Below are 25,025 nucleotides of genomic sequence, written 5' to 3'. Positions count from 1 at the left end.
ATTTTTGCATCTATATTCATCAAAGGTATTGGCCTATGGTTTTCTTTTTTGGTTGTATCTTTGTCTGGTTTCATTATTAGGGTGATGGTGGCTTCGTAGAATGTCTTTGGGAGTGTTCTTTCTTCTTCAAACTTTTGGAAAAGTTTAGCGAGGATGGGTATAAGTTCCTCTTTGTATGTTTGGTAGAATTTGCCTGTGAAGCCATCTGGTCCTGGACTTTTATTTGTAGGGAGTGTTTTTTATTACATATTCCATTTCATTTCTAGCCATTGGTCTGTTCAGTTGATCTATTTCTTCTTGATTCTGTTTTGGCAAGCTGTAAATCTCTAGAAAGTTGTCCATTTCTTTTAGGTTGTCAAATTTGTTGGCATATCATTGTTCTTCATAGTATTCTCTTATGTTTTTTTTGTATTTCTGCAGTATATGTTGTGATTTCTTCCTTTTCATTTCATTTCTTTTTTTTTTTGTCATTGTTGTTGTTGTTGTTGTTGCTATTTCTTGGGCTGCTCCCACGGCATGTGGAGGTTCCCAGGCTAGGGGTTGAATCGGAGCTGTAGCCACCGGCCTACGCCAGAGCCACAGCAATGCGGGATCCGAGCCGCGTCTGCAACCTACACCACAGCTCACGGCAACACCGGATCGTTAACCCACTGAGCAAGGGCAGGGACCGAACCCACAACCTCATGGTTCCTAGTCCGATTCGTTAACCACTGTGCCACGATGGGAACTCCCCTTTTCAGTTCTTATTTTGTTTATTTGGGTTTTTTCTCTCCTCTTCTTGGTGAATAAGGCCAGAGGTTTGTCAATTTTGTTTACCTTTTGAGAGAACTAGCCCTTGGTTTTATTGATTTTTTCTATTGTTTTTTGAATCTGTTTTATTGATTTCCTCTCTGATCTTTATGATTTCCTTCCTTCTGCTAACTTTAGGCTTTGTTTATTCTTCTTTTTCTAATTCATTTAGGTAGTGGGTTAAGTTGTGAGTTTGAGATTTTTCTTATATTTTTGAAGAAGGCCTGTATTGCTATGAATTTCCCTCTGAGCACTGCTTTTGTGGCTTCCCAAAGAAATTTTGATTTTTTTTTAAAGCAACTTCTGTGGGATTTGCTGCTGTGGTTTCTGAGGACTTTTTAAAACCAGCAGGCTCAAGGTACAATTGATATTAGATTGATTTGTTTTCAGCATCACCACCTCTACATGCACACCTCTCATGTTTGCATTGAGACAGAAGCAACTCCAGCCATTTGTTTCTCGTGTGTTTCCCCCACACATGAGGGCCCTCTTGGAGAAGATGGGGGCATTTTTTCTCTCACCATTTTAAAATTTTATAACCCCAAGGATAATATGTGGTTCAGTTCTAGTTAGTCTGTGATGGTATCTGTTGCATATGTGTGGCTTTTTTTCCTTGAGAATTTCATACCCAGAGACTTTGAACAACAGAAAATCCTGGAAATCATAGGTGGATTAAAAAAAGTGCTGGTTATCTGTCTGTTGGAAAACTGTCTCTGTAGGAAAATATTATACAGAGAACATACTTATACGTCTGTAGCAGCCACATCATGGAATGCTGGCTTCTAGTACCCTCACCATGGACTAGTGTATCCAGATTTCTTTCTTTACGAGTGTGTAGGTAACACACTCTAAACTGAAAGGATACAGTGGTGCCATATTGGCTGTAATCAGAGTCTGGAATTTCAGGAATGTTGAAAACATGATTTGCAGTTTGTACTCTGATACTGAGGGCTCTTCAGTTTTTTTTCAGAATCAAAATGAGTTTTATTATTGTACAACTGCTCTGACTGAATAACCTTCTCTTGTCTCTATTTTTGCTCTGCAACAAATTACCTCTGATTAATCTTGCAGATTTTTACATGAGCAGAATTTGAGCAGAAAAAAATAGTTTGTGTTAATCAGTCATGTAGTGTTCCTGTGAATTGATTAAGCCACCCTAAAGTCCTTTCTGGAATCATAAGATGGTAAATATTATGAATTGATTATTACATTGCCATGCTATAGCTGTCATGAAGCTTTTTCTTTTCTTTCTTTCTTTCTTTTTTTTTTTTAACCGCAGATGTTTGTGTAAAAATGCAGTAATGTTTGCTTCACAGAGGAAAAAAATAGCCAGAGTTCTACACAATAGGAAAATGAGGGAAATCATATGGTTTCAAGGTAACAATGCTTTTTTTCTGATATTGTCAGTAACAATAGGAAGATGCCTGATGCTTCATGCCCCAAGGCCTGGCCAGTGGTGCCACCAGCCCTCCCAGTGAGCTTCTGGCAAGTTAAAAGGACAGCTGATAGACCAGCTTTGGGGTGACAGTGTGCTTAATCACTCAGACATATAACCATTATTTTAATTAGCATTTCCTGGTTCTTAAAAAGGTAAAATATGCATGCTATATTTAGCCAAACCTGAAATGCTTTCAGCAGCATGCAGTTTTTCTTACAGTCAAACATCTTCTGGCTAATACCTTAATGGATATTTTAAGTAAAACTGTATTAGTATCTTTTAATGAAGGTATATTTGGAGGCATTAGATTTGGTCAGATGGTCGGGTACTCAGGTCCTTGTTATGGAATTCTTTGTGACTGTGGGCAAGTTAGTGTGTCTCAGGTATGAATTGTAAAAAGAGGATAACAACAGCTAATGACAGAGTTGTGTGAACTAAGCAATCTAAAGGATGCAACCTTCTTGGCTCAGTGTCTGGAACGCAGAAAGCAATGAGGAAGTGAATTCACTCAGCAATGCTTTATTTTTATTTTTATTTATTTTTTGCTTTTTTTAGGGCCAAGATGCAGCATATTGAAGTTCCCAGGCCAGGGGTCGAATTGGAGCTATAGCTGCCGGGCTATGCCACAACCATAGCAATGCTGGATCCCTAACCCATTGAGCGAGGCCAGGGATCAAACCTGCATGCACATGGACACCAGTCGGGGATTTGTTTCTGCTGTGCCATAATGGGAATGCCCCACCCAGCAACGTTTATTGGGACTTACTATGTACCAGTCATTGTTCTGGACCTGAACTAATATGGTAGCCTTCGACCACATGTGACCATTGAGCAATTGAAAGGTGGTTAGTCCAAATGGAAATGTGCTATAAGTAAAAAATATATGCTGATTTCAAAGCTTCAGAATGAATAAACAAAGAATGTAAACTATCAGGTGAATTTTTGTATTTTGCTACAATATTTTGTATATATTATGGTAAATTAATACATTATGACATTTTATTTTTCTTTTTTAAAATAATTTTTCATTTTTTAAATAATTACATACCTAGCTCATATTTACAGCTCACATTACACTTCTAGTGGACAGTGCTGGTCTAGATGCTGAGGAAAAATTGAAAAAAACAAACCGATAACCAGAAAAAGCCTTTTCTTTTACAAGAGCTAAGATATCAGGAAGAGGAGAGAGAGAATACAAATAAATGTGGTTCATCCTCATTATTCGTGATTCTCTATTTGGGAATTTGCCTACTTGCCAAAATATATTTGTAACCCCCTAAATCAATATTTGCAGCACTTTTGCAGTCCTTCACAGTTATGTGATAAGCGGCAAAAAATTTGAGTTGCCCTATGTGTCTGCTCTCAGCTGAAGCCAGACAAGGTGATGTTTCTCTTATTTCTGTTCTCCTGTAAATGTGTCCTTTTCATGGTCTGCTTTGTGCCACGGCTTTCTACATGTTTTGTGTGTTTTGGGGGATGATTTTTCTGTGTCCAAGTCCTCAAAGTACTCAAAGATAGTACTTCCTAGTCTTCCTAAGCTTAAGGAAATGATGATGATTCTGATGGAGAAAATGTGTATTAGACAAGCTTTGTTTGTGCATGAGCTGTGGTGCTGTTGGCTGTGAGTTCAATGTTAATGAATCCACAATATGTATTGAATAAGGTGTCTTTGAGCAGAAGCACACATAAACGAGGTTATGTATTCACAGCTGGTGAAAGCGTTATGTCCAGAGGCTCACAGGAACCCAACCATGTATTTCCCTTAGGAGTAATGGATCCGTATCTGCTAATTCAGCATTCACAGTGACTTCATAATGCATAATTGCCATGAGTAGCAAGAATCGGCTCTATATAATACAATGTCAGGTAGTGGTAAATGCTATGTAGATAGTTAGGGGAGAGAGGGTGGAAGAATTGCTAATTTGGAAAAGACCATGCAGAAAATCTCACCAAGATTGTAGAATTTGAAAACAGTAGCAGAAGATGAATTTGGAGGCATCTGGAAAAAGATCCTACATGCCTTTAGGCCATGGTACTGACTTGGGATTTTATTCCATATGTGGTTGGAAGGCTTTGGAGGATTTTGATAGGATGATAACGTTTAAAGAGTCACTCAGGCTTCTCTAAGGGGAATGAGTTATCAGGGGAAATGAAAGGAGAGGCACGTTAAGTGGCTACTATTGTAATGCAGGTGAGAGGTGGCAGGGGCTTGGCGCCCAGGCCTGCTCTTACCTCACTTCAACCATTTCTCTCATTGCCTGTCATATTTGACCAGAATTCTAGGCATACTTTCTCCCTTAGTTCCCTAGTTAGCCCTCTGTCTTAGTTTCGGTACCTCCCAAAGCTGATCCTCTGTTAAGAGCTGTTGTGAAGTCACTTTACTGGAAGTGGCCCAGGAGGTGGGAGTGAGGCACCAGGATAGTGAGACAGGTTAGAAAGTACAGCCATCACTGGGTGTGTCATTGGGATGGTTACTGCTCTGAGCCACTGGGGCTGAAGCTCTCCAGGGCCCTCTGAGGAACCTTGAGAATTGCCTTGGGGTTGCAGCTCCTCATCATGGGAGGCTGGGGCAACCTGCATCCCAGCTGACTGAGGACTGTCCTTGGGGACTAACTTTCTGCACTTCTGGGCTGCCCTGAGCAGACCGAGTGAGCACCTGAGGCTTCAGGGAAAGAGCCCTGAGGCAGCACAGTGGAGAGGCCCAGTGAGCACAGAGGTGGGATAATGGCTGTGGGTGTGGGGGTGGATCGCCTTGGCACAGCTGAAATTCTGGTGGGTCAAGGAAAGGGGTAGAGAGACACAAAACCTCTGCTCCACCTGCCAGCTCCTTGCTGCCCGTTGAACCTAGCCAAGAACCTTGGCAGCCGTAACTCACCTGGGAAACCCTTTTAGTACTTTCACTCCCAGGAAACTGGGTTTTATACCAGACAGACTCCTGGAGACCGAGGTACCATCTTCGCCCTGCTGCAGTGTGAGTCCTGCTCCTTCTGGGAAACTCACTTAGGTATTTGCCACCATAATTAATCCTGGCTGGGCATAATGATTTTAACTGCGGGCCAATTTCCTAGTGTACCAGACCTACTGGGGGCTTCGTTCCGGTGCCAGTACTTGCTAGATGCTGACCTTGTGAGAGCTGCACCATCTCTCTAAACCTCGTTCTCTTTAATTAAAGAAGGAATGAAAATAGGACCTCTCTTATAAAGTTGTTATGAGAATTAAATGACATGATGCAAATAAAGCCCTTAGCCCAGCACTCAGCACACAGTAAAGCTCAATGCGTGTCAGCAGTTACTTTTATCCCCAATGCTTCCACCTCCCCCCATTACCATTTTCCACTTAGTCCGCCTCTCCACTGGCCAAGGTATGAAGTCCTCCGGCTCACCAGTTCCAAGGGTGCTGCTGTCGTTAAGTTTGCATGTCTCCAGGGTCAGGACTCTGCTGGTAGTTTCTTTCTGACCAAGAACATCGGTCTTTGAGGATCATCACCTATGATGCCTAAATCCTGAATTAAACCTCATGTGCCCGTCGGGATGTAGTCTATTTTATTTACGGATTTCTAATTCACATAAAGGATTTTGTCAGTCGCTTTGCAGTGATTTTGTTTATCAAGTCGGAGCGGTTGTAGCTAATAGCCATTATTTTTACTGTTTTAAATTTTAATTTTGATGAATAGTTTGTTTTGCCTTTGATCCTTTAAAGGGGAATAGGAATAGCAGAGAAAGGGGATAGTTCTCAGGTTAAATAATGGGAACTGGATGCCTTCTATACTCTGGTTATCTCTGCATAGGTCTTTCTACAAACCTAAGGGGGGATTCTCCGAATCCTTGATGGAGCCTTGCTCCAAAATTTATCTAAGAAAGATGGGTAGAGCAAGTTAAATTTATATCAGGATAATTTAGGGGACTCAAGGCTATATTGCTTCTTCAGGAGAGCAGTGATACTAGTTTTAATGAGAGTCTGAGAGTCTTCCTGGAAAAAAACCTGCTTTCTCTACTAGTTTTGAGAACGTTTCAAGCTTTTATGAGATGATTTCATGGGCTGAACTCTTTGAATTCCATCTCTGGTGAAGCATGACTAGCATTTGGATGAAAGGGGAAGGACACAAAAACGCGTAAGATACAGCCTCTGCTCTCAAGAGGCTTTTAAACTAGAGGGGATGGTCAAGACAGATATAATATGAGGTGTTATGAAAAGGTACAAAAGATAATAGGGATTTCTTTTATTTCCTTTACTAGTAGAAGCATTCATGGGACAAGTCTTATTTGAGCTATCCTTGTGAATGGCTGGGATTTTGGTACAAGGATATAAAAAGTAAAAGGAGACCTTTGGGCATTAGAGGATGAAGAAATGGTTTGAACACAAACAAAGGTATCAGAGTATATCATGAGTTCAGAAAATGGCAAATAGACCAATTGGACTGAAATATAAACTGCCTCAGGGTATCATCTTGAAATGTCTTCACTTCCGTCTTTATTTATGGGAAAAGATATGTTAATTTTGGTATAGTCTTAAAAAATAAGCAATGTATCCACCTTATTCTTCAATATAGGTGACAAATAAGCATGATGTCACCTAATTTAAAGTGCATTTCCTGTTTATATATTCCCTTGACCTTTGTCCTTTGCATCTTGGGAAGAATGTTTTTCCATGTATTTAGTCTTTGTGAAGTGTTTAATCATATTTGTTCTGGATTTTGATTGAGTGGGTATGCATTATTAATATTAAAACTACATTTTATAAGTGGCTACTAAACTGAAAAATCACAGGAAATTTCTTGAATAAGGCTCTAGTTATTCTTTAATTTCCTACTCAAATTCATTTGAAACATTCTCATTAGTAGCACTGTGGTGTGAAAATCAGATCAACTTGGATTAAATTCTACCCCCGCTCTTCACCAGATGTATAACCTTGGACATGTTTCTTAGCCTCTCTGCACCTCCAATAATTTAGGTTTAAAGTAATATAGGGACATGGCAAGAGTTAAGTAGACTGTGTTGAATGTTTCTACTCAGCTGTAACGCAATGCAAGCTCAAAGACACCAAGTGGCCTCCTTTTGGATCAGTTGTCCAAATGCTTTAATGTCCCTCTGAAAAAGAGATACATTGTGCTGGGGGGAGACCAGGACAGCTGTCCCTAGATATTAACAGAAGACAGAGGAGTCTGGGTCCCTAGGGGGTTCCGATGTGTACCAGTGGCTCTGTTCTTTGTTCTTTTGACCTCTCATCAATCACAGCCTCAGATCTCTGGCTTCCTTCTCAACGCTGACTGACTGATATTCCCTGAAAAATGTGACGGTGGGTACCTTCTTACTTTACATCTTAGTCCTCTGGCTTTTTTGATTTTTCATATAGTCTTCCCATCTCAGAATTCTTCTTGCTAGTGGAGCAACCAATACCAGCTGTTTCCCATTCTTAATAGCCTCTATTCTTCTACCTGGTGGTAACTTTTCTGCTTCCTACAAAACAGGAAGCAGATGTGGTTGCAATAGATACAGCTCATTATCTGGCTAAAAATTTGACTTGGCAGCAGTTCATCTCAGAGTTGCCAAGTCAAATGCAATCAAGTGTGTGTGATTTGATTAAATAAAATATCGAATTTCCTTTGGCTGACCACATCTCCTCATTTGGGGGTGGCCAGGGCTCCAGCACCTATGTGGGCAGCAGAGATAGCAGCATGATCCCAGCCAATGTCCTTTCAGAGTCTCTGTCCCTGCCCTCTACCTATCTACTTTTTAAGTCTGCTTGAGGTTGTTCCATTCCCCTGCTCCATACCAAACTCTTCATTTTCTCCCTAAAGCCTGTGACTCTCCTCATCTTTCCATCTGTCACTATAATCATCCACCCAGATTTTAAAATCAAAATCTTTGAAGTCATTATTAATCCCTCCATCTTCTTTTTCCTAAATAAAATTAATCACAGAATTTAGTCAATCTACCTTTTTATGGTTTTATTGAAGTACAGTTAATTTACAAGGCTGTGATATTTTCTGCTGTACAGCAAAGTGACCCAGTCATACGTATACACACATCCTTTCTCTCTCAGATTCTTTTTCCACATAGATTATCAGAGAATACTGGGTAGAGTTCTCTGTGCTATTCATAGGTCCCCCCTGTTGACCAGTCATTCCATAGACCTCAGTTTGCATATGCCAATTCCAAACCTCAAGTCCATCCCTCCCACCTCCCCACCGGTCCCCTCTGGTAACGATAAGTTTTTTAAGTCTGTGAGTCTGTTCTGCAAATAAGTTCCATTGTACCTTATTATTATTTTTTTTTATATTCCACATACAGGTGATATCATATGATGCTTGTCTTTCACTGTCTAAGTTTACTTAGTGTGATTGTTTCTAGGTCCATCCATGTTGCTCCAAATGGCATTATTTCATTCTTTTTTATGGCTGGGTAATATTCCATTGTATATATGTACCACATAGGAAAACATAGACCAAACATTCTCTGACATAAACCACAGCAGTATCTTCTCAGATCTACCTTCTAGAGCAATGCCAATAAAAACAGAAATAAATCCGTCATTCGTCCCTATCTCCAACCCATTCACCTCACCACACTGAGAGTGGTTTTTAAAGAAATTCAGTCTTATGTTCTTCTCTTGCCAAAGGCCCTTTTATGGCTTCACATTGCTTTTTTTTTTTTTTTTTTTTTTTGTCTTTTTAGAGTTGTACCAGCAGCAAATGGAAGTTCCTAGGCTAAGGGTTGAATTGGAGTTGCAGCTGACAGTCTGCACCACAGCCACAGCAATGCCAGATCTGAGCCACATCTGTGACCTACACCACAGCTTATGGCAACACTGGATCCTTAACCCACTGAGTGGGGTCAGAGATTGAACCCACATCCTCAAGGATACTAGTCAGGTTCATTTCTGCTGAGCCACAACAGGAACTCCCACATTGCATTGAGAATAAAATCTGAATTTCTTATCCTGTAAGGCCCTGTATTAGCACTCCTACCTCTTCCCCCAGGTTCCTCTCCTCCCATTCCCTCATGGCTGTCTCTGTCCCAGCCATTTCTGCAATGTCTCCTTCCATTCCTTTAGCTAGCTAAGCTCTTCCTTGCCCTCCACTGACAGCAAGACTCTTCCTCTACCTTCAAATAGATCAAAAAATGGCTTGTCCTTATCATTTGGGTTTCAAGTTAAACATAACCCATTATGACAAAAAATGGCTTATTCTTATCATTTAGGTTTCAAGTTAAACATAACCCATTATGACTTAATCCCCAGTAAACTCCATCCCCTGTTGCCCATGGTTCCCTCTCTCCCTCTTTCTCTCTCCACACACACACACCCCCACACACATAAGTATGCAGTATTTTATATTTATATATATATGTGTATATATATAATGTACATTATTTTATATATGTATGTGTGTATGTATATATATATTTCCTTTTGCAGTTTACTCATTTAATACCTGTTTCCCATACTAGAGAGTAAGGCCCCTGAGGGCAGGTATAGAGCCCCTAGCACTGTGCACTCACAGGTGTTTTGGGAATTTGTTTTGAATTGATGAGTGGAAATAGAGAGCAGTAAATCTGAATAGGTGTGGCGCTAAAGGAACGCCCAGCTTTTAAGTCACCACACAGAGAAGTCACATTGGTCTTTTACTTGAATCCTCTTATTTCACTTACTGAAAGCTTTCAGTGAGTAAAAGGAGGGCAGGTATTATTTTCGTTTTAAAAATCTTTAAGGAGCAGTGCTGTCCCATAGAGCGAGGGTAGGGGGAGGACTGACTTCAGTGCCAGGATCTGGGTCTCACCTCCCACACCATCAGACAGGAGTGAGTGTCTGTGTCCTCCTCAGAATCACACACTCATTGAGCCAACGTCCTTACCGTCTCAGTAATTACTGGGCTCCAGTCCTGGGCTCACCACTGGTGACTTTGGAGTCATAACTTTAGGCACCTCAGGAATAAGCTGGTCACATCCAGCTGATTTGGGGACCTTTTCCCTGTTGGGGGCTCAGCAGAACCTTTTGTTTAGTCTTAGCAGGGTCATTCTACATTTATTAAAATTTAGTTGGTAGAGTTTGCCATGTAATACTGAATTTATCATCTGATCGGTAGGGACTTAGTTCATAGGACACTTTAAGTGCTCAGATTCCTGAGCCCAATAGATAGCAAGTGGGTACTTGCTAGGATTGTGCCCAAGAGCAGGGACAGAGTATAAAACAGTATGTCTACTCTGTCACCTGTCCAGGGCTTGTGTCATCTACTAGGAATTATATAGCAAATTACATGAGATTCTTGGATCTAGGTGTCCCAAGCAATGTGGGGGGTCATTCTCAAAGTGGCCATATTCTGGAAATCATTCTTGTCAAAAAGATACACGTATAACTGCCAGTGATGCAGAGAGAGCAGAATTCAGGGACAGCTGCATGCAAGCTCAAGAAACTCAAAGCAGCCAAAGTAATGGGGTCAAGAGAAAATGAAAACAAATTATTCCATGGCCAAAAGTTGCTGATGGAGAGTAGTATTAGACAGTAGCTTAAATTTTTTTTTCCACTTTGGTCCTAAGCAAGACATATAGCAGTTTTTATAAGGCAGTATTTACCTGTAGGGTGGATGCACTCTTTCCTTCCCATCTTTTTCTTTCTTTTCTCCACTCCACCCCCTTCTTTCCAAAATAGCTGTTTTTCAACCCGCTGGGTTAATTTCTTAACACTGCAATTGGCATTGACTTGCAGTTACCAAAACACACACACACACCCACACACACACAAAAGAAAAAAGCAAACAAACAAACTTTGTGGTGAAGAATACTGGAGAGGAGCAGAGCCTCCCCTGAAGTGTAATTGGTATTAGTACTGTACTTAAAGTGAACTTTGAACTAGCACATCAGCAAAGACAGAATTTCCTGCAAATATTATAAGCGTCCTGATGCAGGGAATCAATAACCCAGCACTGAATGGTGTGAGACAAGAGCCATGTGGGCCACACACTAGAGAATCAATACAAATTAATCAACACAAGAAGAAGGAAACATATATTGTGCCAGAACAAGTGGCTTAGAGTGTAAATATGTTTCTTGGTGAAGAGTTAATCTTGGAAGCCCACTTCTTTTGTTTGTTTATTCAACCAATATTTTTGAAAGGTTCAGACCCTATCTGGGAATAAGACATATCCTGTGCCTTTAAGGAACCTATGGTGAATATATTACTTGTGGTTTGATATATATGATACAGTAATTAATATATAATAATATGTAATATAACAAATTGCTGAAAAAAGTAAAACCACATATAATTCACATTCCACATCACAGCTTTCGTGGTTTTCAGTTACCCCTTCTTGTTAGCTGAGTTAAGTCCAGCGTCTCTCAAGATATTGTGGGTAGATATTTAGACAGTGAGGACATCGAATCACAATTGCAGTCAAGACGCTGGTAGCTGAGAGTGGAGACTGAGTAAGTAAAACTTTTAAAATAAATTCGATGTAAAAAGCATATTTCTTTTTTTAAGCATTAATTATTATGCTTGCACATATTAAAAATATAATTTAAGAAGATGGTTTCCCTATGAGATTTTCATACTAGCATTGAGTTTTATAGTAAGTACTCTTATGCTGTTCAATTTAGAAATCCATTAAGCATTGCCTTTTATTGATTTTTAATTTGGTCACTATCTTGCCTACCCCCAACTAATTATAAACTCTTTAAAGACGGAATTTTATTTTCACTTTTTTACATATTTATCAAGGAAGTGTGGGATATAAAGCAAATATTAAGTAAAGTGATAAGCACATTAAATGATTCCCATGGAAAATTGTTCTTCCTCAAAATAGGAGTTGAGCCATGACTTACATGAATGGAAGGTTAAGAAAATCATCCTTCTTCCTGCGATAAATGGTTTCTTTGTTTTCTAAATGATCTGTACCTTGTTACTGGTGCCAGAACGTAATCCTAGTTAGAGCCACCAGGCGCCTAAAGTAACAAAGAGTGTATGAAGTCTATTGTTCCTCTTCCAGGGCTATGACAACCAATTACCACAAACTAGATGGCTCCAACAACACAAACGTATGTTCTCACAGTTCCGGAGGCTAGAAGTCTGAAATCAAGGTGTCAGCAGAGCTGGTGCCTTCCGAGGGCTGTGAAGGAGGGTCCACGCCATTCTTCCCTCCTGCCTTCTGGGGGTTTGCTGGCAGCCTTGGGTGTTCCTTGCCCTGGAGGTGGTCCTCACGTCCCTGTGCCTTCACATCACTGTTCCTTTCTGCAGGTCTGTCTTTGTGTCAGAATTTCCTCTTTCTTTTAAAGACAAAGCCTCACTGCTTCAGGTCCATCCTAACAACCTCTCTTAACTTGATCATCTGCAAATAAGATCACATCCACAGGTATGGGAGTTAGGACTTGACATCTTTTGTGGGGACGCAATTCAACCCAAGACAACCATATTAGGAGACCTTTGATTTTATTGAGAATATCACTTAAACCATGCCAAGAGAGTTAGACCATAGCCTTGTCTGTGCCTGATTTAGAGAATTATTACCCACTTCATTATAAATGCTAAAGGCTCCTCCCAAATCCTGCATGTCATGCATCAAACGTCTTAAATTACCTAGATTTTATTATTACATGAACCCTTGCTTATAAGTGAGAAATCATAAGGTAAGCTGCCTCAGGGACTTCTCAGTTATTTGGAAACCACAGAAAAATTTGGATATCTACTAGAAAAATATCTGACAGGTTGACACTAATTTTTTTTTCTTCAGAAAAACATGTTATGTTGAATATCCACAAAAGAAGGAAGAAGACTCAGAAGGGTTATATTTTCTGGGTTCACTCAGGCTCTGGCATCCATAGCATCAGGTTTCTGCTACCTCACATGGTTAACACACCACATACTTAGGGTCTGAATGTGTTAAAAATTCTCCTCCTATAAATGTAGGCATTTTGAGGGTTTTTGGCAGAAGCAATGATGTAGGGGAAAGGTTTATTCTAGTCTCTCATCTCATATCCTGCTTGTGACTAAGGGCAAGCAGGTTGGGAAGATGAAGTGGTGGCTTGTTGACAGACCCATGTGGGTATGGGTCTTATTTGTGACATATGCTAAACTCTTGCGAATGTCAAGAACAGAGGGTATTACCCCTGCTCAGATAAGATATTGTTTGTTGAGGAGATGGCTAAATGGAAGTTTGTCCTGTAAATATATCAGAAAAGACCAGGTGTTCACATCGGGATGGAAGATTTTAGGGTGAGAAAAAAATGATTTCAGAGATAAGTAGACTTATTTGTATATATTTCTTCAAAAATGGCTCAGTACTTTGGATAGAAAACCATTCTGTCTGAAAGAACATCTTTTGACTTTTCTGTCTGTTCATTATATCAATGATACTGAAATATTTTCTAGGTAGTTTTGAGTGAAATATATTTGTATGGATATAAAATAATGATGATAATTTGTATCATCTTAATATCAATACATGAAATCGGGAACCAGAATGCCTGGGCTTAATTACCAGCCTTACCCCTGGTAGTCGTGGACACTGAAAGGTGCCTAGCCACACCGTGCCTCAGTTTCCCTCTTTATAAAATGGGGCTAAAAATATACCTATCTCATAGTCACTGCGAGAATTAAGTTACTTAACATACTTAGAATTAAATGACTTTCCATTCCTAAAACAGTGTTTTGCAAAGTGCTACATAATTAATATTATAAATATCAATCACAAACACAGTATGTGCCTAGATCTGCATTAAGCTTTGAAGAAATTTCAGGAGAACTCTGTGTTTTGAACTTTGATGTCAAGGAACTTATAATTTGAGAACCAGTTATATTAACACGCTTGTAATCTGAGAACAATACAAGCGTTGCATATTGTTTTCAAAGAGGAGCACAGCCTCTCTTCGCCTCCCATTCTTCTCTGCAATATGACGTTGTGGCTTATCCCACTGAGAGATGGAGACTGTTTCCCTGAACTCTGAGTCTGGGCTGGCTTTGTGACATTTTGATAATAGCATGTGGCAGAAGTGATGTTCTTTTAAGTTCCGAGTATACCTCTTGGGAGACACTGCAGCTTCCACCAGAATACTCTCGGAACTCTGAACAAGGACGGGCACAGAGGGTCTAGCCTACGGGAGGATAAAAGGCCCACGGAGGAAAATGAAGGTGCCCTAGCCAATACCAGTATCACCTGTTGGACATGTGGGTGAGGTCATCTTCGATCCTTCTGTGCAACCCACAGCAAAGGTGGTGCTCCACGTGAGTGAGCCCAGCCGGTCCATTTAAAGAACCATGGCAAACAGGAGTCTGCTGTTGTTAGACACTGAGTTTAGGAGTCATTTGTTACAGATCAATAGGTAACTGAAACTCCAAGTGAGCAGAGCAAAGAGCAATTGTTTTTGAGGTTGAGAGAAAGGCAGTGGGGCCATGGGATGGTCAGGAAAGGCTTCTCAAATGATGTGGCATCTTGTGACGTTGCAAGATATCTTAGTTTGGGCTGCTATAACAAAATACCACACATGGGGGTAGCTTATTAAAAACAGAAATGTATTTCTCACCATTCTGTAGGTTGGGGAGTCCAAGATCAAGGTGCTGGCATGGTCAGGTGAGGGCCCTCTTCCTGGTTCATAGCCAGCCCCTTCTTACTGTGTCTTTAAATGCTGGAAGGCGTAGGGGTCTGTCTGGAGGCTTGTTTATAAAATTGCTTATCCCACTCACGAGGACTCCACCCGCGTGGCTTAATCACCTCTCAAAGACTCTACTCCTAACACCATCACCTTTGGGGGGTTAGGATTCAATAATGGATTTTGGAGGGACACATTTAGACCACTGCATTTAAAGATAAATACGACTTTAATAGCTGGAGGGGAAGAAGTCAGCATCTAAGCTAAAGAAGCAACATAAACACATAAACTTGAGTGAGCAAAATAAGTCATTCATGAGTGGAATCAGGGGATTGGGATTGGGAACATGAAGGTTAGGGAGGAAATTAGATCAACTGACACATAAGTTTTGTGTTGGAGTAGAGTGAATGATAAGGTTGAATTTATAGGGCTAAGACAATTATGGAGAACTTTTAAAGCTATTCAGAAATACCAATGTGATTTTTAAAAATTCCTCTCTCCCTCATAACAGGGCCTATTTTATACTATTTCTTTATTCAGCAAATATATGAGTGGCTATTATGTATTAGGTACTGTGGTAGGTTGGTTGAATAGTGTCTACCCCCAAATTCATGTTTATTTGTAACCTGCAAATGTGACCTTATTTGGAAACAGGGTCTTTGCCAATGCAAAGATGCAGTCATACTGGGCTGGAATGGGGCTCTAAATCCAATGACAATTGCCCTTTTAAGGAGAGGAATATTTGGGGACATAGAGGCAAAGAGATACTTAGGGAAGAGGGCTATGTGATGATGGAAGGAGAGATTGGAACATTGCAGGTCTAAACTAAGCAATGCCAGAAGCATGAAGAGATAGATACATGAAACAGATTCTCAGAGCATCCGGAAGGAACTAACCTATTAACCTCTTGATTTTGAATTTCTAGTCTCCAGAACTATGAGAGACTAAATTTGTCTTGTGTGAAGCCACCTCATTTGGGGTCATTTATTACACCAGCCCTAGGAAACTAATACACAACTATTCTGGATTTTGGAGATACAACAGGGGCTAAAACAGATAAAAATTCCCACAATTAGTCATTTTCATGTACTGTCATTTCTCCTAGTCTGTTAAACTCCTGGAGGGAGGGTCTTTTTTCTTACTGATCTTTGTTTTCCATGAAGTTCTTCATACACTATAGATGTTCAAAACGTAAACGTTCAAGGAGAAGTGTGCTAGATAATGAGGAGCAATTGAAAGGTATAGAGTCAGCAGGGGGACTTGGAGCTTCACTGATGATTAGCTCTGGGTGATGGTGAGCAATCTGCTAACCTTTTGACCCTAACTCTCATCATCTGTTCAACAGGAATCCTGATACCTTCCTTATAGTATTGGGTGAGGGAACATCATAGGTAACATATGTAAAGTTCCAAGGTCATGCTTAGATGCTCAATGCATTTAATGTCCTCTCTTTCCCTTCCTTGTAATGGTATAAGGGAAGGAAATTTTAGGAAGACTCACTTGGCAATAGGCTATCAGGTAAATTAGAGGGTAGAGGGATGGAGCACTTGTTTTGGCAATAATAGAAGGAAGTTGGCTATGGCATTATGACAGCATGAACTGAAAAGAGAGGACAAATACAGAAATGTTTCTAAAGAAGAATCTATAGGATTTAACTACTGGTTGGAGAAAGAAAAAATAAAGTGAAATAGGAATATTCAACCAGACTCCTGGTGTAGTCATTGTGATGGTGTAACTGACACAGTCAAGTTTGGCTATGAAGGCTGGGAGGTAAATTTGGTTTGATTTAGCCTGAGTGGTATAAGCATAGGCAATAAAATAAGTTGAATGAATTTAGAATAAAATGAGGCTATGGTGGAAGAGAGAGTTAAGAAATGTAGATGTGACCATCATCTAAAGACAGGTAGCAAGAGAAAGCATCAAAGATGATTTCACTCAAGTAGACTGCATATAGGAACAAACAAACAAATAAACAAATGGTCAGAGCAGAATCTTGAAGAATAAGAAGTACCAACAGCTGAGAATAAGCAATGTTGCAGATTTCACGGTAAAATGGCTCACTGGATTTAGCAATGGTAATTAGGCAAAAGTCTCATTTGAAGAAAACTGCACGTCTAAATGTCCTGTCATAGGCCACCAGGAAAACATTGAAAAGTCCCTAGAAGGGTATAACTGCCTTCAGTTAAAATCAATTACATCTCAAATGACTGGCCAACAGGGACCTGCTGTATAGCACAGAGAACTCTACCCAATATTCTGTAATAATCTATGTGGGAAAAGAATCTAAAGGAGAATGGATGTGTGTAACTGAATCACTATCTGGTACAGCAGGAATTGTCACGACACTGTAAATCAGCCATACTTCAACAAAACTTTAAAGAATGAAAAACATGACATCTTCATTTAGAATATCAAGTTATAAATTATGTTTATATTAACGTTTTAGCTATACAAGTGTATTATAGGAAAAGCCCAAAAGGCAATGTCGACATTTACTCTTTTTTTTTTTTTTTGCCTCCATCGGAAAAGACAATATCAAGCATAGACATTTTTCTTTTGTGTTTATAGGTTCTATAATTCTTTGAACTAGTTAAAAACATAACAGCTGTAGGAGAATTATTTGTAATTCAAGGGAGGTAAGCTGCATATTTTGGTTTCCAGCTGAGAGAGGTTCATTTTAAACTCAAGGCAGGTTTTGGCTTGTAGGCATGTCTGAGAAGATAAACTTTCTAGAAGTCTATTCTGTGAGTATGAGAAACCCGTAAGAAAGGAATTTATACTGAGAAAAATGTTGATTCGGAAGAGAGGTTCAAAGTCATGGACTGGTGTGGAAGGTGTTGGGTAATTACGAGTGTGTGCAGTTCATAGGCCCTCGTTCTTGTCCTCTGTGTTATACACATCTCTTGATTTCCCAGTGCAGACCCAGGGATTTGTACTTCCTAAGTCCTGACGATGAAGCTCAATGGGAAAATTAAAACAAGACACCTACTTCCTGCAAGTCTCTGAGACAAAGAAAGAACAAGGCAGCAGAGAGAAAGCAAAAGAGATAGCTTCTTGGCCTTCTGAGCAACAATATGGAAACAACAGCCACTATACAGATACTAGTTACCTTTCCATCACTGGCAGGTTCTGGGAAAGATAGAATAAAAAGGTATGGATATGGGTAGACTGGTTAGTTCAAAGTATAAAGGTACATGAGACATTGTCTGATATTTCTATTTTGGGGCTAATTATGAGGCAAGGTTGTCAGATGAGAAAGAAAAGAGAAGGAAGGTAGAAATGAACATAGCAATGCAAGATATAGCCCTTTTAAAGAGTCACACAATAATCAGAATTTCTGAGCAGTGTTGTATCTCCCTTTGAGTTCGTCATACAATACATTCAAACTCAGTAAGTGTGTGGTTTTCTCCTGGAGAAACTGGTTGTAGGTTGAGACTCGGTGTATTAGCTGAGTTTAATGAGGACTGGAATTTTGCCAAGAGAATGTGATGCAGAGAGAAATGGGAGAAATAGCATTTGGCAGTCAATTATTTTAATGATGGACCATGAAAACTACATTCTAGCTAACAAGGGAAGTCAGCACAGGAGGGGGATAATAGGTAGTGAAAAAGCTATGAAATCTGTGGGCTGGGGGCTTTAATGGGGTGCAAAAGTTGTTGAGGAGAGTTGCTAAATAAGAATACTGAAAAAAGGAAGTAGTTAGGCATTTTTCATCCCTTTGCTGCATAGTATTGAAACAAACCACCTGAAGAGATGTGATCTTTTTCCTATCAATATTGGAAAGTAAGAAATCTGGAGGTGGTACCTGGCAGATCAAGACTAAACTGTACTTGATTGAAAATTTTTAAAATCTAGTTAAGAAGGAATAATTAAGTCTATCAATGCATTTTGGATTGGTAGAACTTTAAGAAGTGTAGGAAGCATTTTTCATTTTAATTTCTAGCCTGCTACCAAAACACCTCATCAGCCATTCGTTCACACCTGAAATTTGGCCTTCTCCCAACTCATGGGCTCTTTCTGTTTAGCATGAGAGGAGAAAATATTTTGAACCAAAAAGATTCACAAACATTGAGTTTAGGTTTGCATATTGATTGTAAGATTAGAGCAAGGCTCAAGCCACAAGTATAGAAAGAGAAGTTTATATCATGATCCTTGCTAGTATTATGTGCTTCAGTTCAGTATTGTGCAATTACTTTCCTTCTCAGGTATACCTTGATTCAGATTTTTCTTTTGTAAGAAAGGATACATTTTTTTTATGCAGACTGAGTTGAAATCAAGTGCCTTTTTAGTGCAAGGGTTAGTACTGTTGTCAGAGAGGACAGCCATGACAGCAAGGAGACCCCTATTCTCAGTGTATAAAGAACTCCTCTCTCTTGATTCCTCCATGGCTCTTTATAGACTATGAAGGAACTAGAATATGGCTACTCTGTCACCCCATGCCATATATTCCAGAAAAACTGAACTCATTAAAATTTATCACTGGAGTTCCCGTTGTGGTGCAGTGGAAATGAACCCTACTAGAATCCATGAGGATGCAGGTTCAATCCCTAGCCTAGCTCAGTGAGTCAAGTATCCAGCATCAGTGAGCTGTGATGTAGGTCACAGATGCAGCTCAAATCTGGCATTGCTGTGGCTGTGACATAGGCCTGCAGCTACAGCTCTGATATGACTCCTAGCCTGGGAACTTCCATATACCATAGGTACAGCCCTAAAAAAGCAAAAAAAAAAAAAAAAAAAAAAAAAAAAAAAAAAAAAAGAAAGAAAGAAAGTTATGAAAGTTATCATAAATCCTAACCAAAAATGTAGATACATTTTTTTTAAAAGTTAGATTAACTTAAAATTTTTCTTAAAGGAAAAAAAAAATTGGCAAGACTTGTTTCTTCATGTGTAGGTTATTGTTAGTCAAATTATTTTCCTCATCCTGTAGACTGTAAAAATCCAAAGAACAATCTCTATTTCTGGGCTAATAATAACTTGAAAGTCAGATAGATATACCATACTAAATTCAGTTCCTCTGAATTTATGTGGAGATTTCACGTGAACCTGATAATAGGAAGGAGTAATTGCATTTTCTACAATGGCAATTATTAGAAATTGCTGGTGTTGAATTTATTGAGCATGATGACTTCATAAATAATATTATCTTATGTAAAATGTTTCTTTGAGTTTTTCCACATAAAGGAGAAACTGCCTCATCAGACAGTAAGAGTTATACCTTATTTTTGTTCTACTTGCTTTAGTTTCCAAGAAATGTGAAGATTTTGATACTTAAAAATTTTAATTTCTCTAATACAATTGGGTCTCTTATCCTCATCCTGAATTTTTATATTGTATCAGCAATTTCAATTTAATTTTTTTAAAATGTAAACCATGATACACCATTTTAGAAAATGAAATGGGTGTTTCAGAATTTAAAGCTAACAAAAACTGAGAAAAAAGAGTGTATTCTATTTGTATAATGTAGGCAAGTTGGCTCAAAGATGCTATGTAAATTATACAGCTAGTAAATGACAGAGTTAATACTAAAAATAAAGTTGTCTCAATCTAAGTCTGGGATAGGCTAGAAAAAATTAATCTAAACATTTGATGTTAAATGTTGCTGTTTTAAACTTAGTGTTATTGTCTCTGGATTATTCTATATGGGTGAGGGTTTTTTTTTTCCCCTGGCTTGGCTCCAAGGTCTTCTAGGGTAGGCCCTGTTTAGTCTTCCAGTATTCATAAACACTTAAATAAAACACAGGCTGAAACTGGATTTTTTTCAGTCAGTTATTTATATTATCAATGATAATATCCACCTTATTATTTTGCCTGAATATGACAGGCTTACCCTATTTTGAAATTCTAGAAATATTTTAAATTTTACATGGTACTTTTAGACAACAGAATTATATTAATATGTTTAATTGAAAACACCAAATTTAGAAGAAGATGGCCCAAGATGGTGGCTCAGAAAGAACTTTAACTCACCTCCTCCTATAGACACACTGACTTTACATCTACGTCTAGAGCAATTTCTCCTGAAAAAGACAGGGCTGATTGAACATCTTCTGCAAAACAAGTGATAGAGAGAACACATGGAGTTGGGTCAGAGAGACAAAGACATGGTATCTACAGAGGCTCCATGACTGATGCAGCAACCTGTCTTGGGGAGGGATATCACTAAGAAGCCCACCTGCAGACTCTCTCACCCTGGATCACAGTGAAAAAATAGCAATTTAAAGGGCACCTAGACTCTACTTGAAGCAAATCCATTTACTAACCCTAGAGTGCTGCCAAACAGGCAAGGAACTGCTGGAATGGTCTTCAGGGTCAGAGGCACAAAAGAGTGCTATTTTTTACATTCCCCTTCAACCTTGATAATGTGGACAAGAATATGTTCCAGGTGCTCTAGCCCACCTGCCAAGTTCCCTGGCCCACAGTAGCTACAGCTGTCTCCTCAAGGCAGCCCTGGGCTCCCCACCTGCACTCCCCTGCTCCAATTATTCTATCAAGGTGGCCCTGGCATAGCACACTCTAGGACCTCCTGGCCCATGCACACTCCAGCTGTCCTGTCATGGTGGCCTTGAAAAAGCCTGCCCTACTCTGGCTCTAGCTGACAATCAAGGTGGCCCTGTTGAGATGTGCCCCAGGAACCTATTGACACATGTTACTCCAGCTCCAGCCATTCTGTCAAGGGGCTTGGTGCATCACATCCCAGGACCTCCTGATTTGCTCACATCATAGCTCCAGATGTTCCACCAAGGTAGCCCAAGTGTGCCTAGGGACCCCCTCAACTCATACCTGCTTCAGCTCCATCAGTCTTTCCAAGGTAGCTGTGAGAGTGTGCTCTAAGTCACCCTTGTCTGTGCCCACTTCAGATCCAGCCAGCCTGCCAAAGTTGCCTGTCAAATGCAATCTATACAAGGGACAATCTTAATAAGGCCATAGAAGAAGAAGCTCTTTCACCGAAATCATAGAAACAAACAAAAAGTCACACAAATGAGGAGACGGTGGAATATGTTTCAAACAAAATAACAAGATAGTACCCCAGGAAAAAAACTAATGGAATGGTAATAAATAATTTATCTGTTAAATGTTTCAAAGTAATGGTCAGAAATATGCTCACTGAACTCTGGAGAATAGAAGAACACAGTGAGAAATTCAACAAGGAGTTAGGAAATATAAGAAAGAACTAATTAGTGCTGAAGAATACAATAACTGAAATGGAAAATATACTAGAGGGAATCAAGATTAAGTCATACAGAAGAATTGACCAATGATCTAAAAGATAAAGTCATGGAAACGACCCAATCAGAACACCAAGAAGAAAAAAAAGTTTGAAAAAAATGAGGGTAGTTTAAAGGACTTTTAGGATAGCATCAAATATACTAATATTCTCACAAGAAGGATTTAATTAAAAGAGAGAGAGAGAGAAAGGAGGAGAAGTTTTATTTGAAGAAATAATGGCTGAAAACTTCCTTAATCCAGGGAAGGATGTCCAGGCTCAGGAATCACGGAGAATACCAAACAATTTAAACTCAAAAAGATCTACACCATGACATCATAGTTAAAATAACAAAAGTTAAAGAGAATTTTAAAGGACGCAAAGGAAAACCAACTATTCACCAAAAAAATGAACATCCATAAGGCTATAAGCTGATTTTTCAGCAGAAAATTTGTGGATCAGAAGAGTGTGGCATGATATATTTAAAGAGCTGAAGAGAAAACAGAACAAAACAAAACAAAACAAAATAAAACAAAACCTTACAACCAAGAATACTCTATGCAGAAGTTTATAATTCAGAATTGGAGAAGCAATAAGTAGTTTCCCATATTTAGCAAAAACTAAAAGCATCCATTACCACTAAGCCAGCCTTACAAGAATGTTAAAGGGTCTTCTTTAAGTGGAAAAGAAAAAGCTATAACCAGAAATGAGAAAATGTATGAAAGAAAAAAATCTTACTGGTAAAGGCAAATATATAGTAAAAGCAGTAAGTCAGCCACTTGAAAAGCTAGTATGAAAGCTAAAAGACAAAAGTAGTACAGCCAACCATTATTACAATAAGTAGTTAAGTGATACCTAGCAAAAGAGGTGTAAAAATATGATGTCAAAACACAAAATGTGGCTGGAGGAGAATAAAAATGTGGTGCTTTTGGAATATGTTTGAACTTAAATGACTCAGCTTAAAATAAGCAGCTATAAATATAGGTTGATATTTGTGAACCTCATAGTATGGAAAACCCAAAACCTACACTAGATACACACAAAAAAGAGAAAGGAAACCAATTTTAAAAAAATGCTAAAAGAGAGAGAGAGAGAAAGGAAACCAAATATAACACTAAAGAAAGTCATCACACCGCAAGAAAAGAGACCAAGAGAACAAGAAGGGAACAAACAACTACAACATACCCAGAAAACAATTAACAAAATGGCAATATGTATATATGTATCAGTAATCATTTTAAATGTAATTAGACTAAATCCTCCAGTCAAAAGACAAAGGGTGACTGTAGGAGTTGAAAAAAGACCCATCTGTAGGCTATCTATAAGAGACTCATTTCAGAGATAAGTCACACTCAGACTGAAAAATGAAAGGATGGAAAAAGATAATCCATGCAAATGGAAATGAAAAGAAAGTTAGGGTAGCAATACTCAGACAAAAAAGACTTTAAAACAAAGACTGTAAAAAAGACAAAGAAGAGCATAACAATGAAAAAGCAACAATTCAGGAAAAGGAAAAGAATTATAAATATGTATGCACCTAATAGAGGATCACCTAAATAGATAAGCAAATATTAATAGACATAAATGGAGACCTTAACAGTAATACAATAATATTTGGAGGATTTAATACCCCATTACATCAATGGATATACATTCAGATGGAGAATTAATGAGGAAACTTTGGCCTTAAAGGACACATTAGGTCAGATACTTTTAATAGATCTATACAGAACATTCCTTTCAAAACTGCAAAATAACATTCTTTTAAAGCACCCATAGGATCAATCAGATGTAGACCTCAAAAAAGTCTCAGTAACTTTAAGAAGATTGAAATAATATCAAACATTTTTTCTAATCACAATGACATGAAACTAGAAATCAATTACAAGGAAAAAAACTGAAAAAGCCAACAAATATATGAAGACTAAACAACATGCTTCTAAACAAGACAGGAGTCAACAGAGAAATCAATGAGAAAATAAACAATAACTTGAGACAAAAGAAAATGAAACTTCAACTTTCCAAAATCAATGGGATGATACAAAATCAGTTCCGAGGTGGAAATTCATAGAGATATAGTCCTACCCCCAAGAAATAAGATAGCCTACACCTAAAGGAACTACAAAGATAAGAATAAAAAAGTCCCAAATTTATGAGAAAGAAGGAAATAATAAAGATCAGAGTAGAAATAAACAAAATGGAGACTAAAAGTCAATAGAAAAAAATCAATGAATCTAAGAGTTGTTTTTTGAAAAGATGAACCAAATTGATAAACCTTCAGTCAGACTCATCAAGAAAAAAGGGAGAGGGCCCAAATAAAAAAAATTAGAAATTAAAGAGAATAAGTTACAACTTATACCACAAAAATACAACAAATTATAAAAGACTACTATTAGCAGCTATACTTCAACAAATCTGACAACCTAGAAGAAATGGATAAATTCCTAGAAACATACAAGCTTGTAAGACTAATCAGGAAGAAATAGATAATCTGAACCAATCGATTACTAGTGTAGAAGTTAAATCAGTAATCAAAAAACCCCAACAAAGTCCAGAACCAGACTACTCTACAATGAATTTTACCATACCTTAAGAGTTTACGCCTATCCTTCTCAAACTATTCCAAAAAATTTAAGAGAATAGAATGCTTCCAAACTCATTTTATTGAGCCAGCATGCCAGCATTACCCTGATATCCAAACCAGACAAAGACACTACAAAAAAATATTAAAAAAGTACAGGCCAATATTCCTAATTCTATTATTCTAGAATTATTCCTAATTCTATTCCTAATTCTATTATTGCATCAATAGTCAATAAAAGCAGTTGACAAAATTCAGTACTCATTTATCATAAACATTCTCAACAAGGAGTGTATGAAGGAAACATATCTCAACATGATAAAGGCTGTATACAGCAAACACACAGCTAACATGGATTAGTTAATAACAAAAAGATGAAAGCTTTTCCTCTAAGATCAGACAAGACAAGGATGGCACTCTCACTACTTTTATTCA

At 38.6% G+C, this 25,025-nt stretch overlaps 1 long non-coding RNA gene across 3 annotated transcripts in view; it reads left to right on the top strand.

Annotated features, from left to right (window-relative positions):
- Nucleotides 1–1,760: 1,760 nt before the first annotated feature.
- The window catches only part of LOC146401074 (uncharacterized), a 129,481-nt gene continuing 106,216 nt past the window's right edge, over nt 1,761–25,025 (top strand). For all 3 annotated transcript variants that reach the window (XR_014813568.1, XR_014813567.1, XR_014813566.1), the window contains exon 1: nt 1,761–1,973. This is a non-coding gene — a long non-coding RNA (uncharacterized LOC146401074). The remainder of the gene's footprint in view (nt 1,974–25,025) is intronic.

Source organism: Sus scrofa, chromosome 8, assembly GCF_054392235.1.
Source record: "Sus scrofa isolate SSC_HxYL_T2T_F1_AM1 chromosome 8, Sscrofa_HxYL_maternal_Yorkshire_Landrace_v2.0, whole genome shotgun sequence".
NCBI classification, from domain to species: Eukaryota; Metazoa; Chordata; class Mammalia; order Artiodactyla; family Suidae; genus Sus; species Sus scrofa.
Note: the sequence above shows the minus strand (reverse complement) of the source record. Positions and strands in the feature narration are given on the sequence as shown.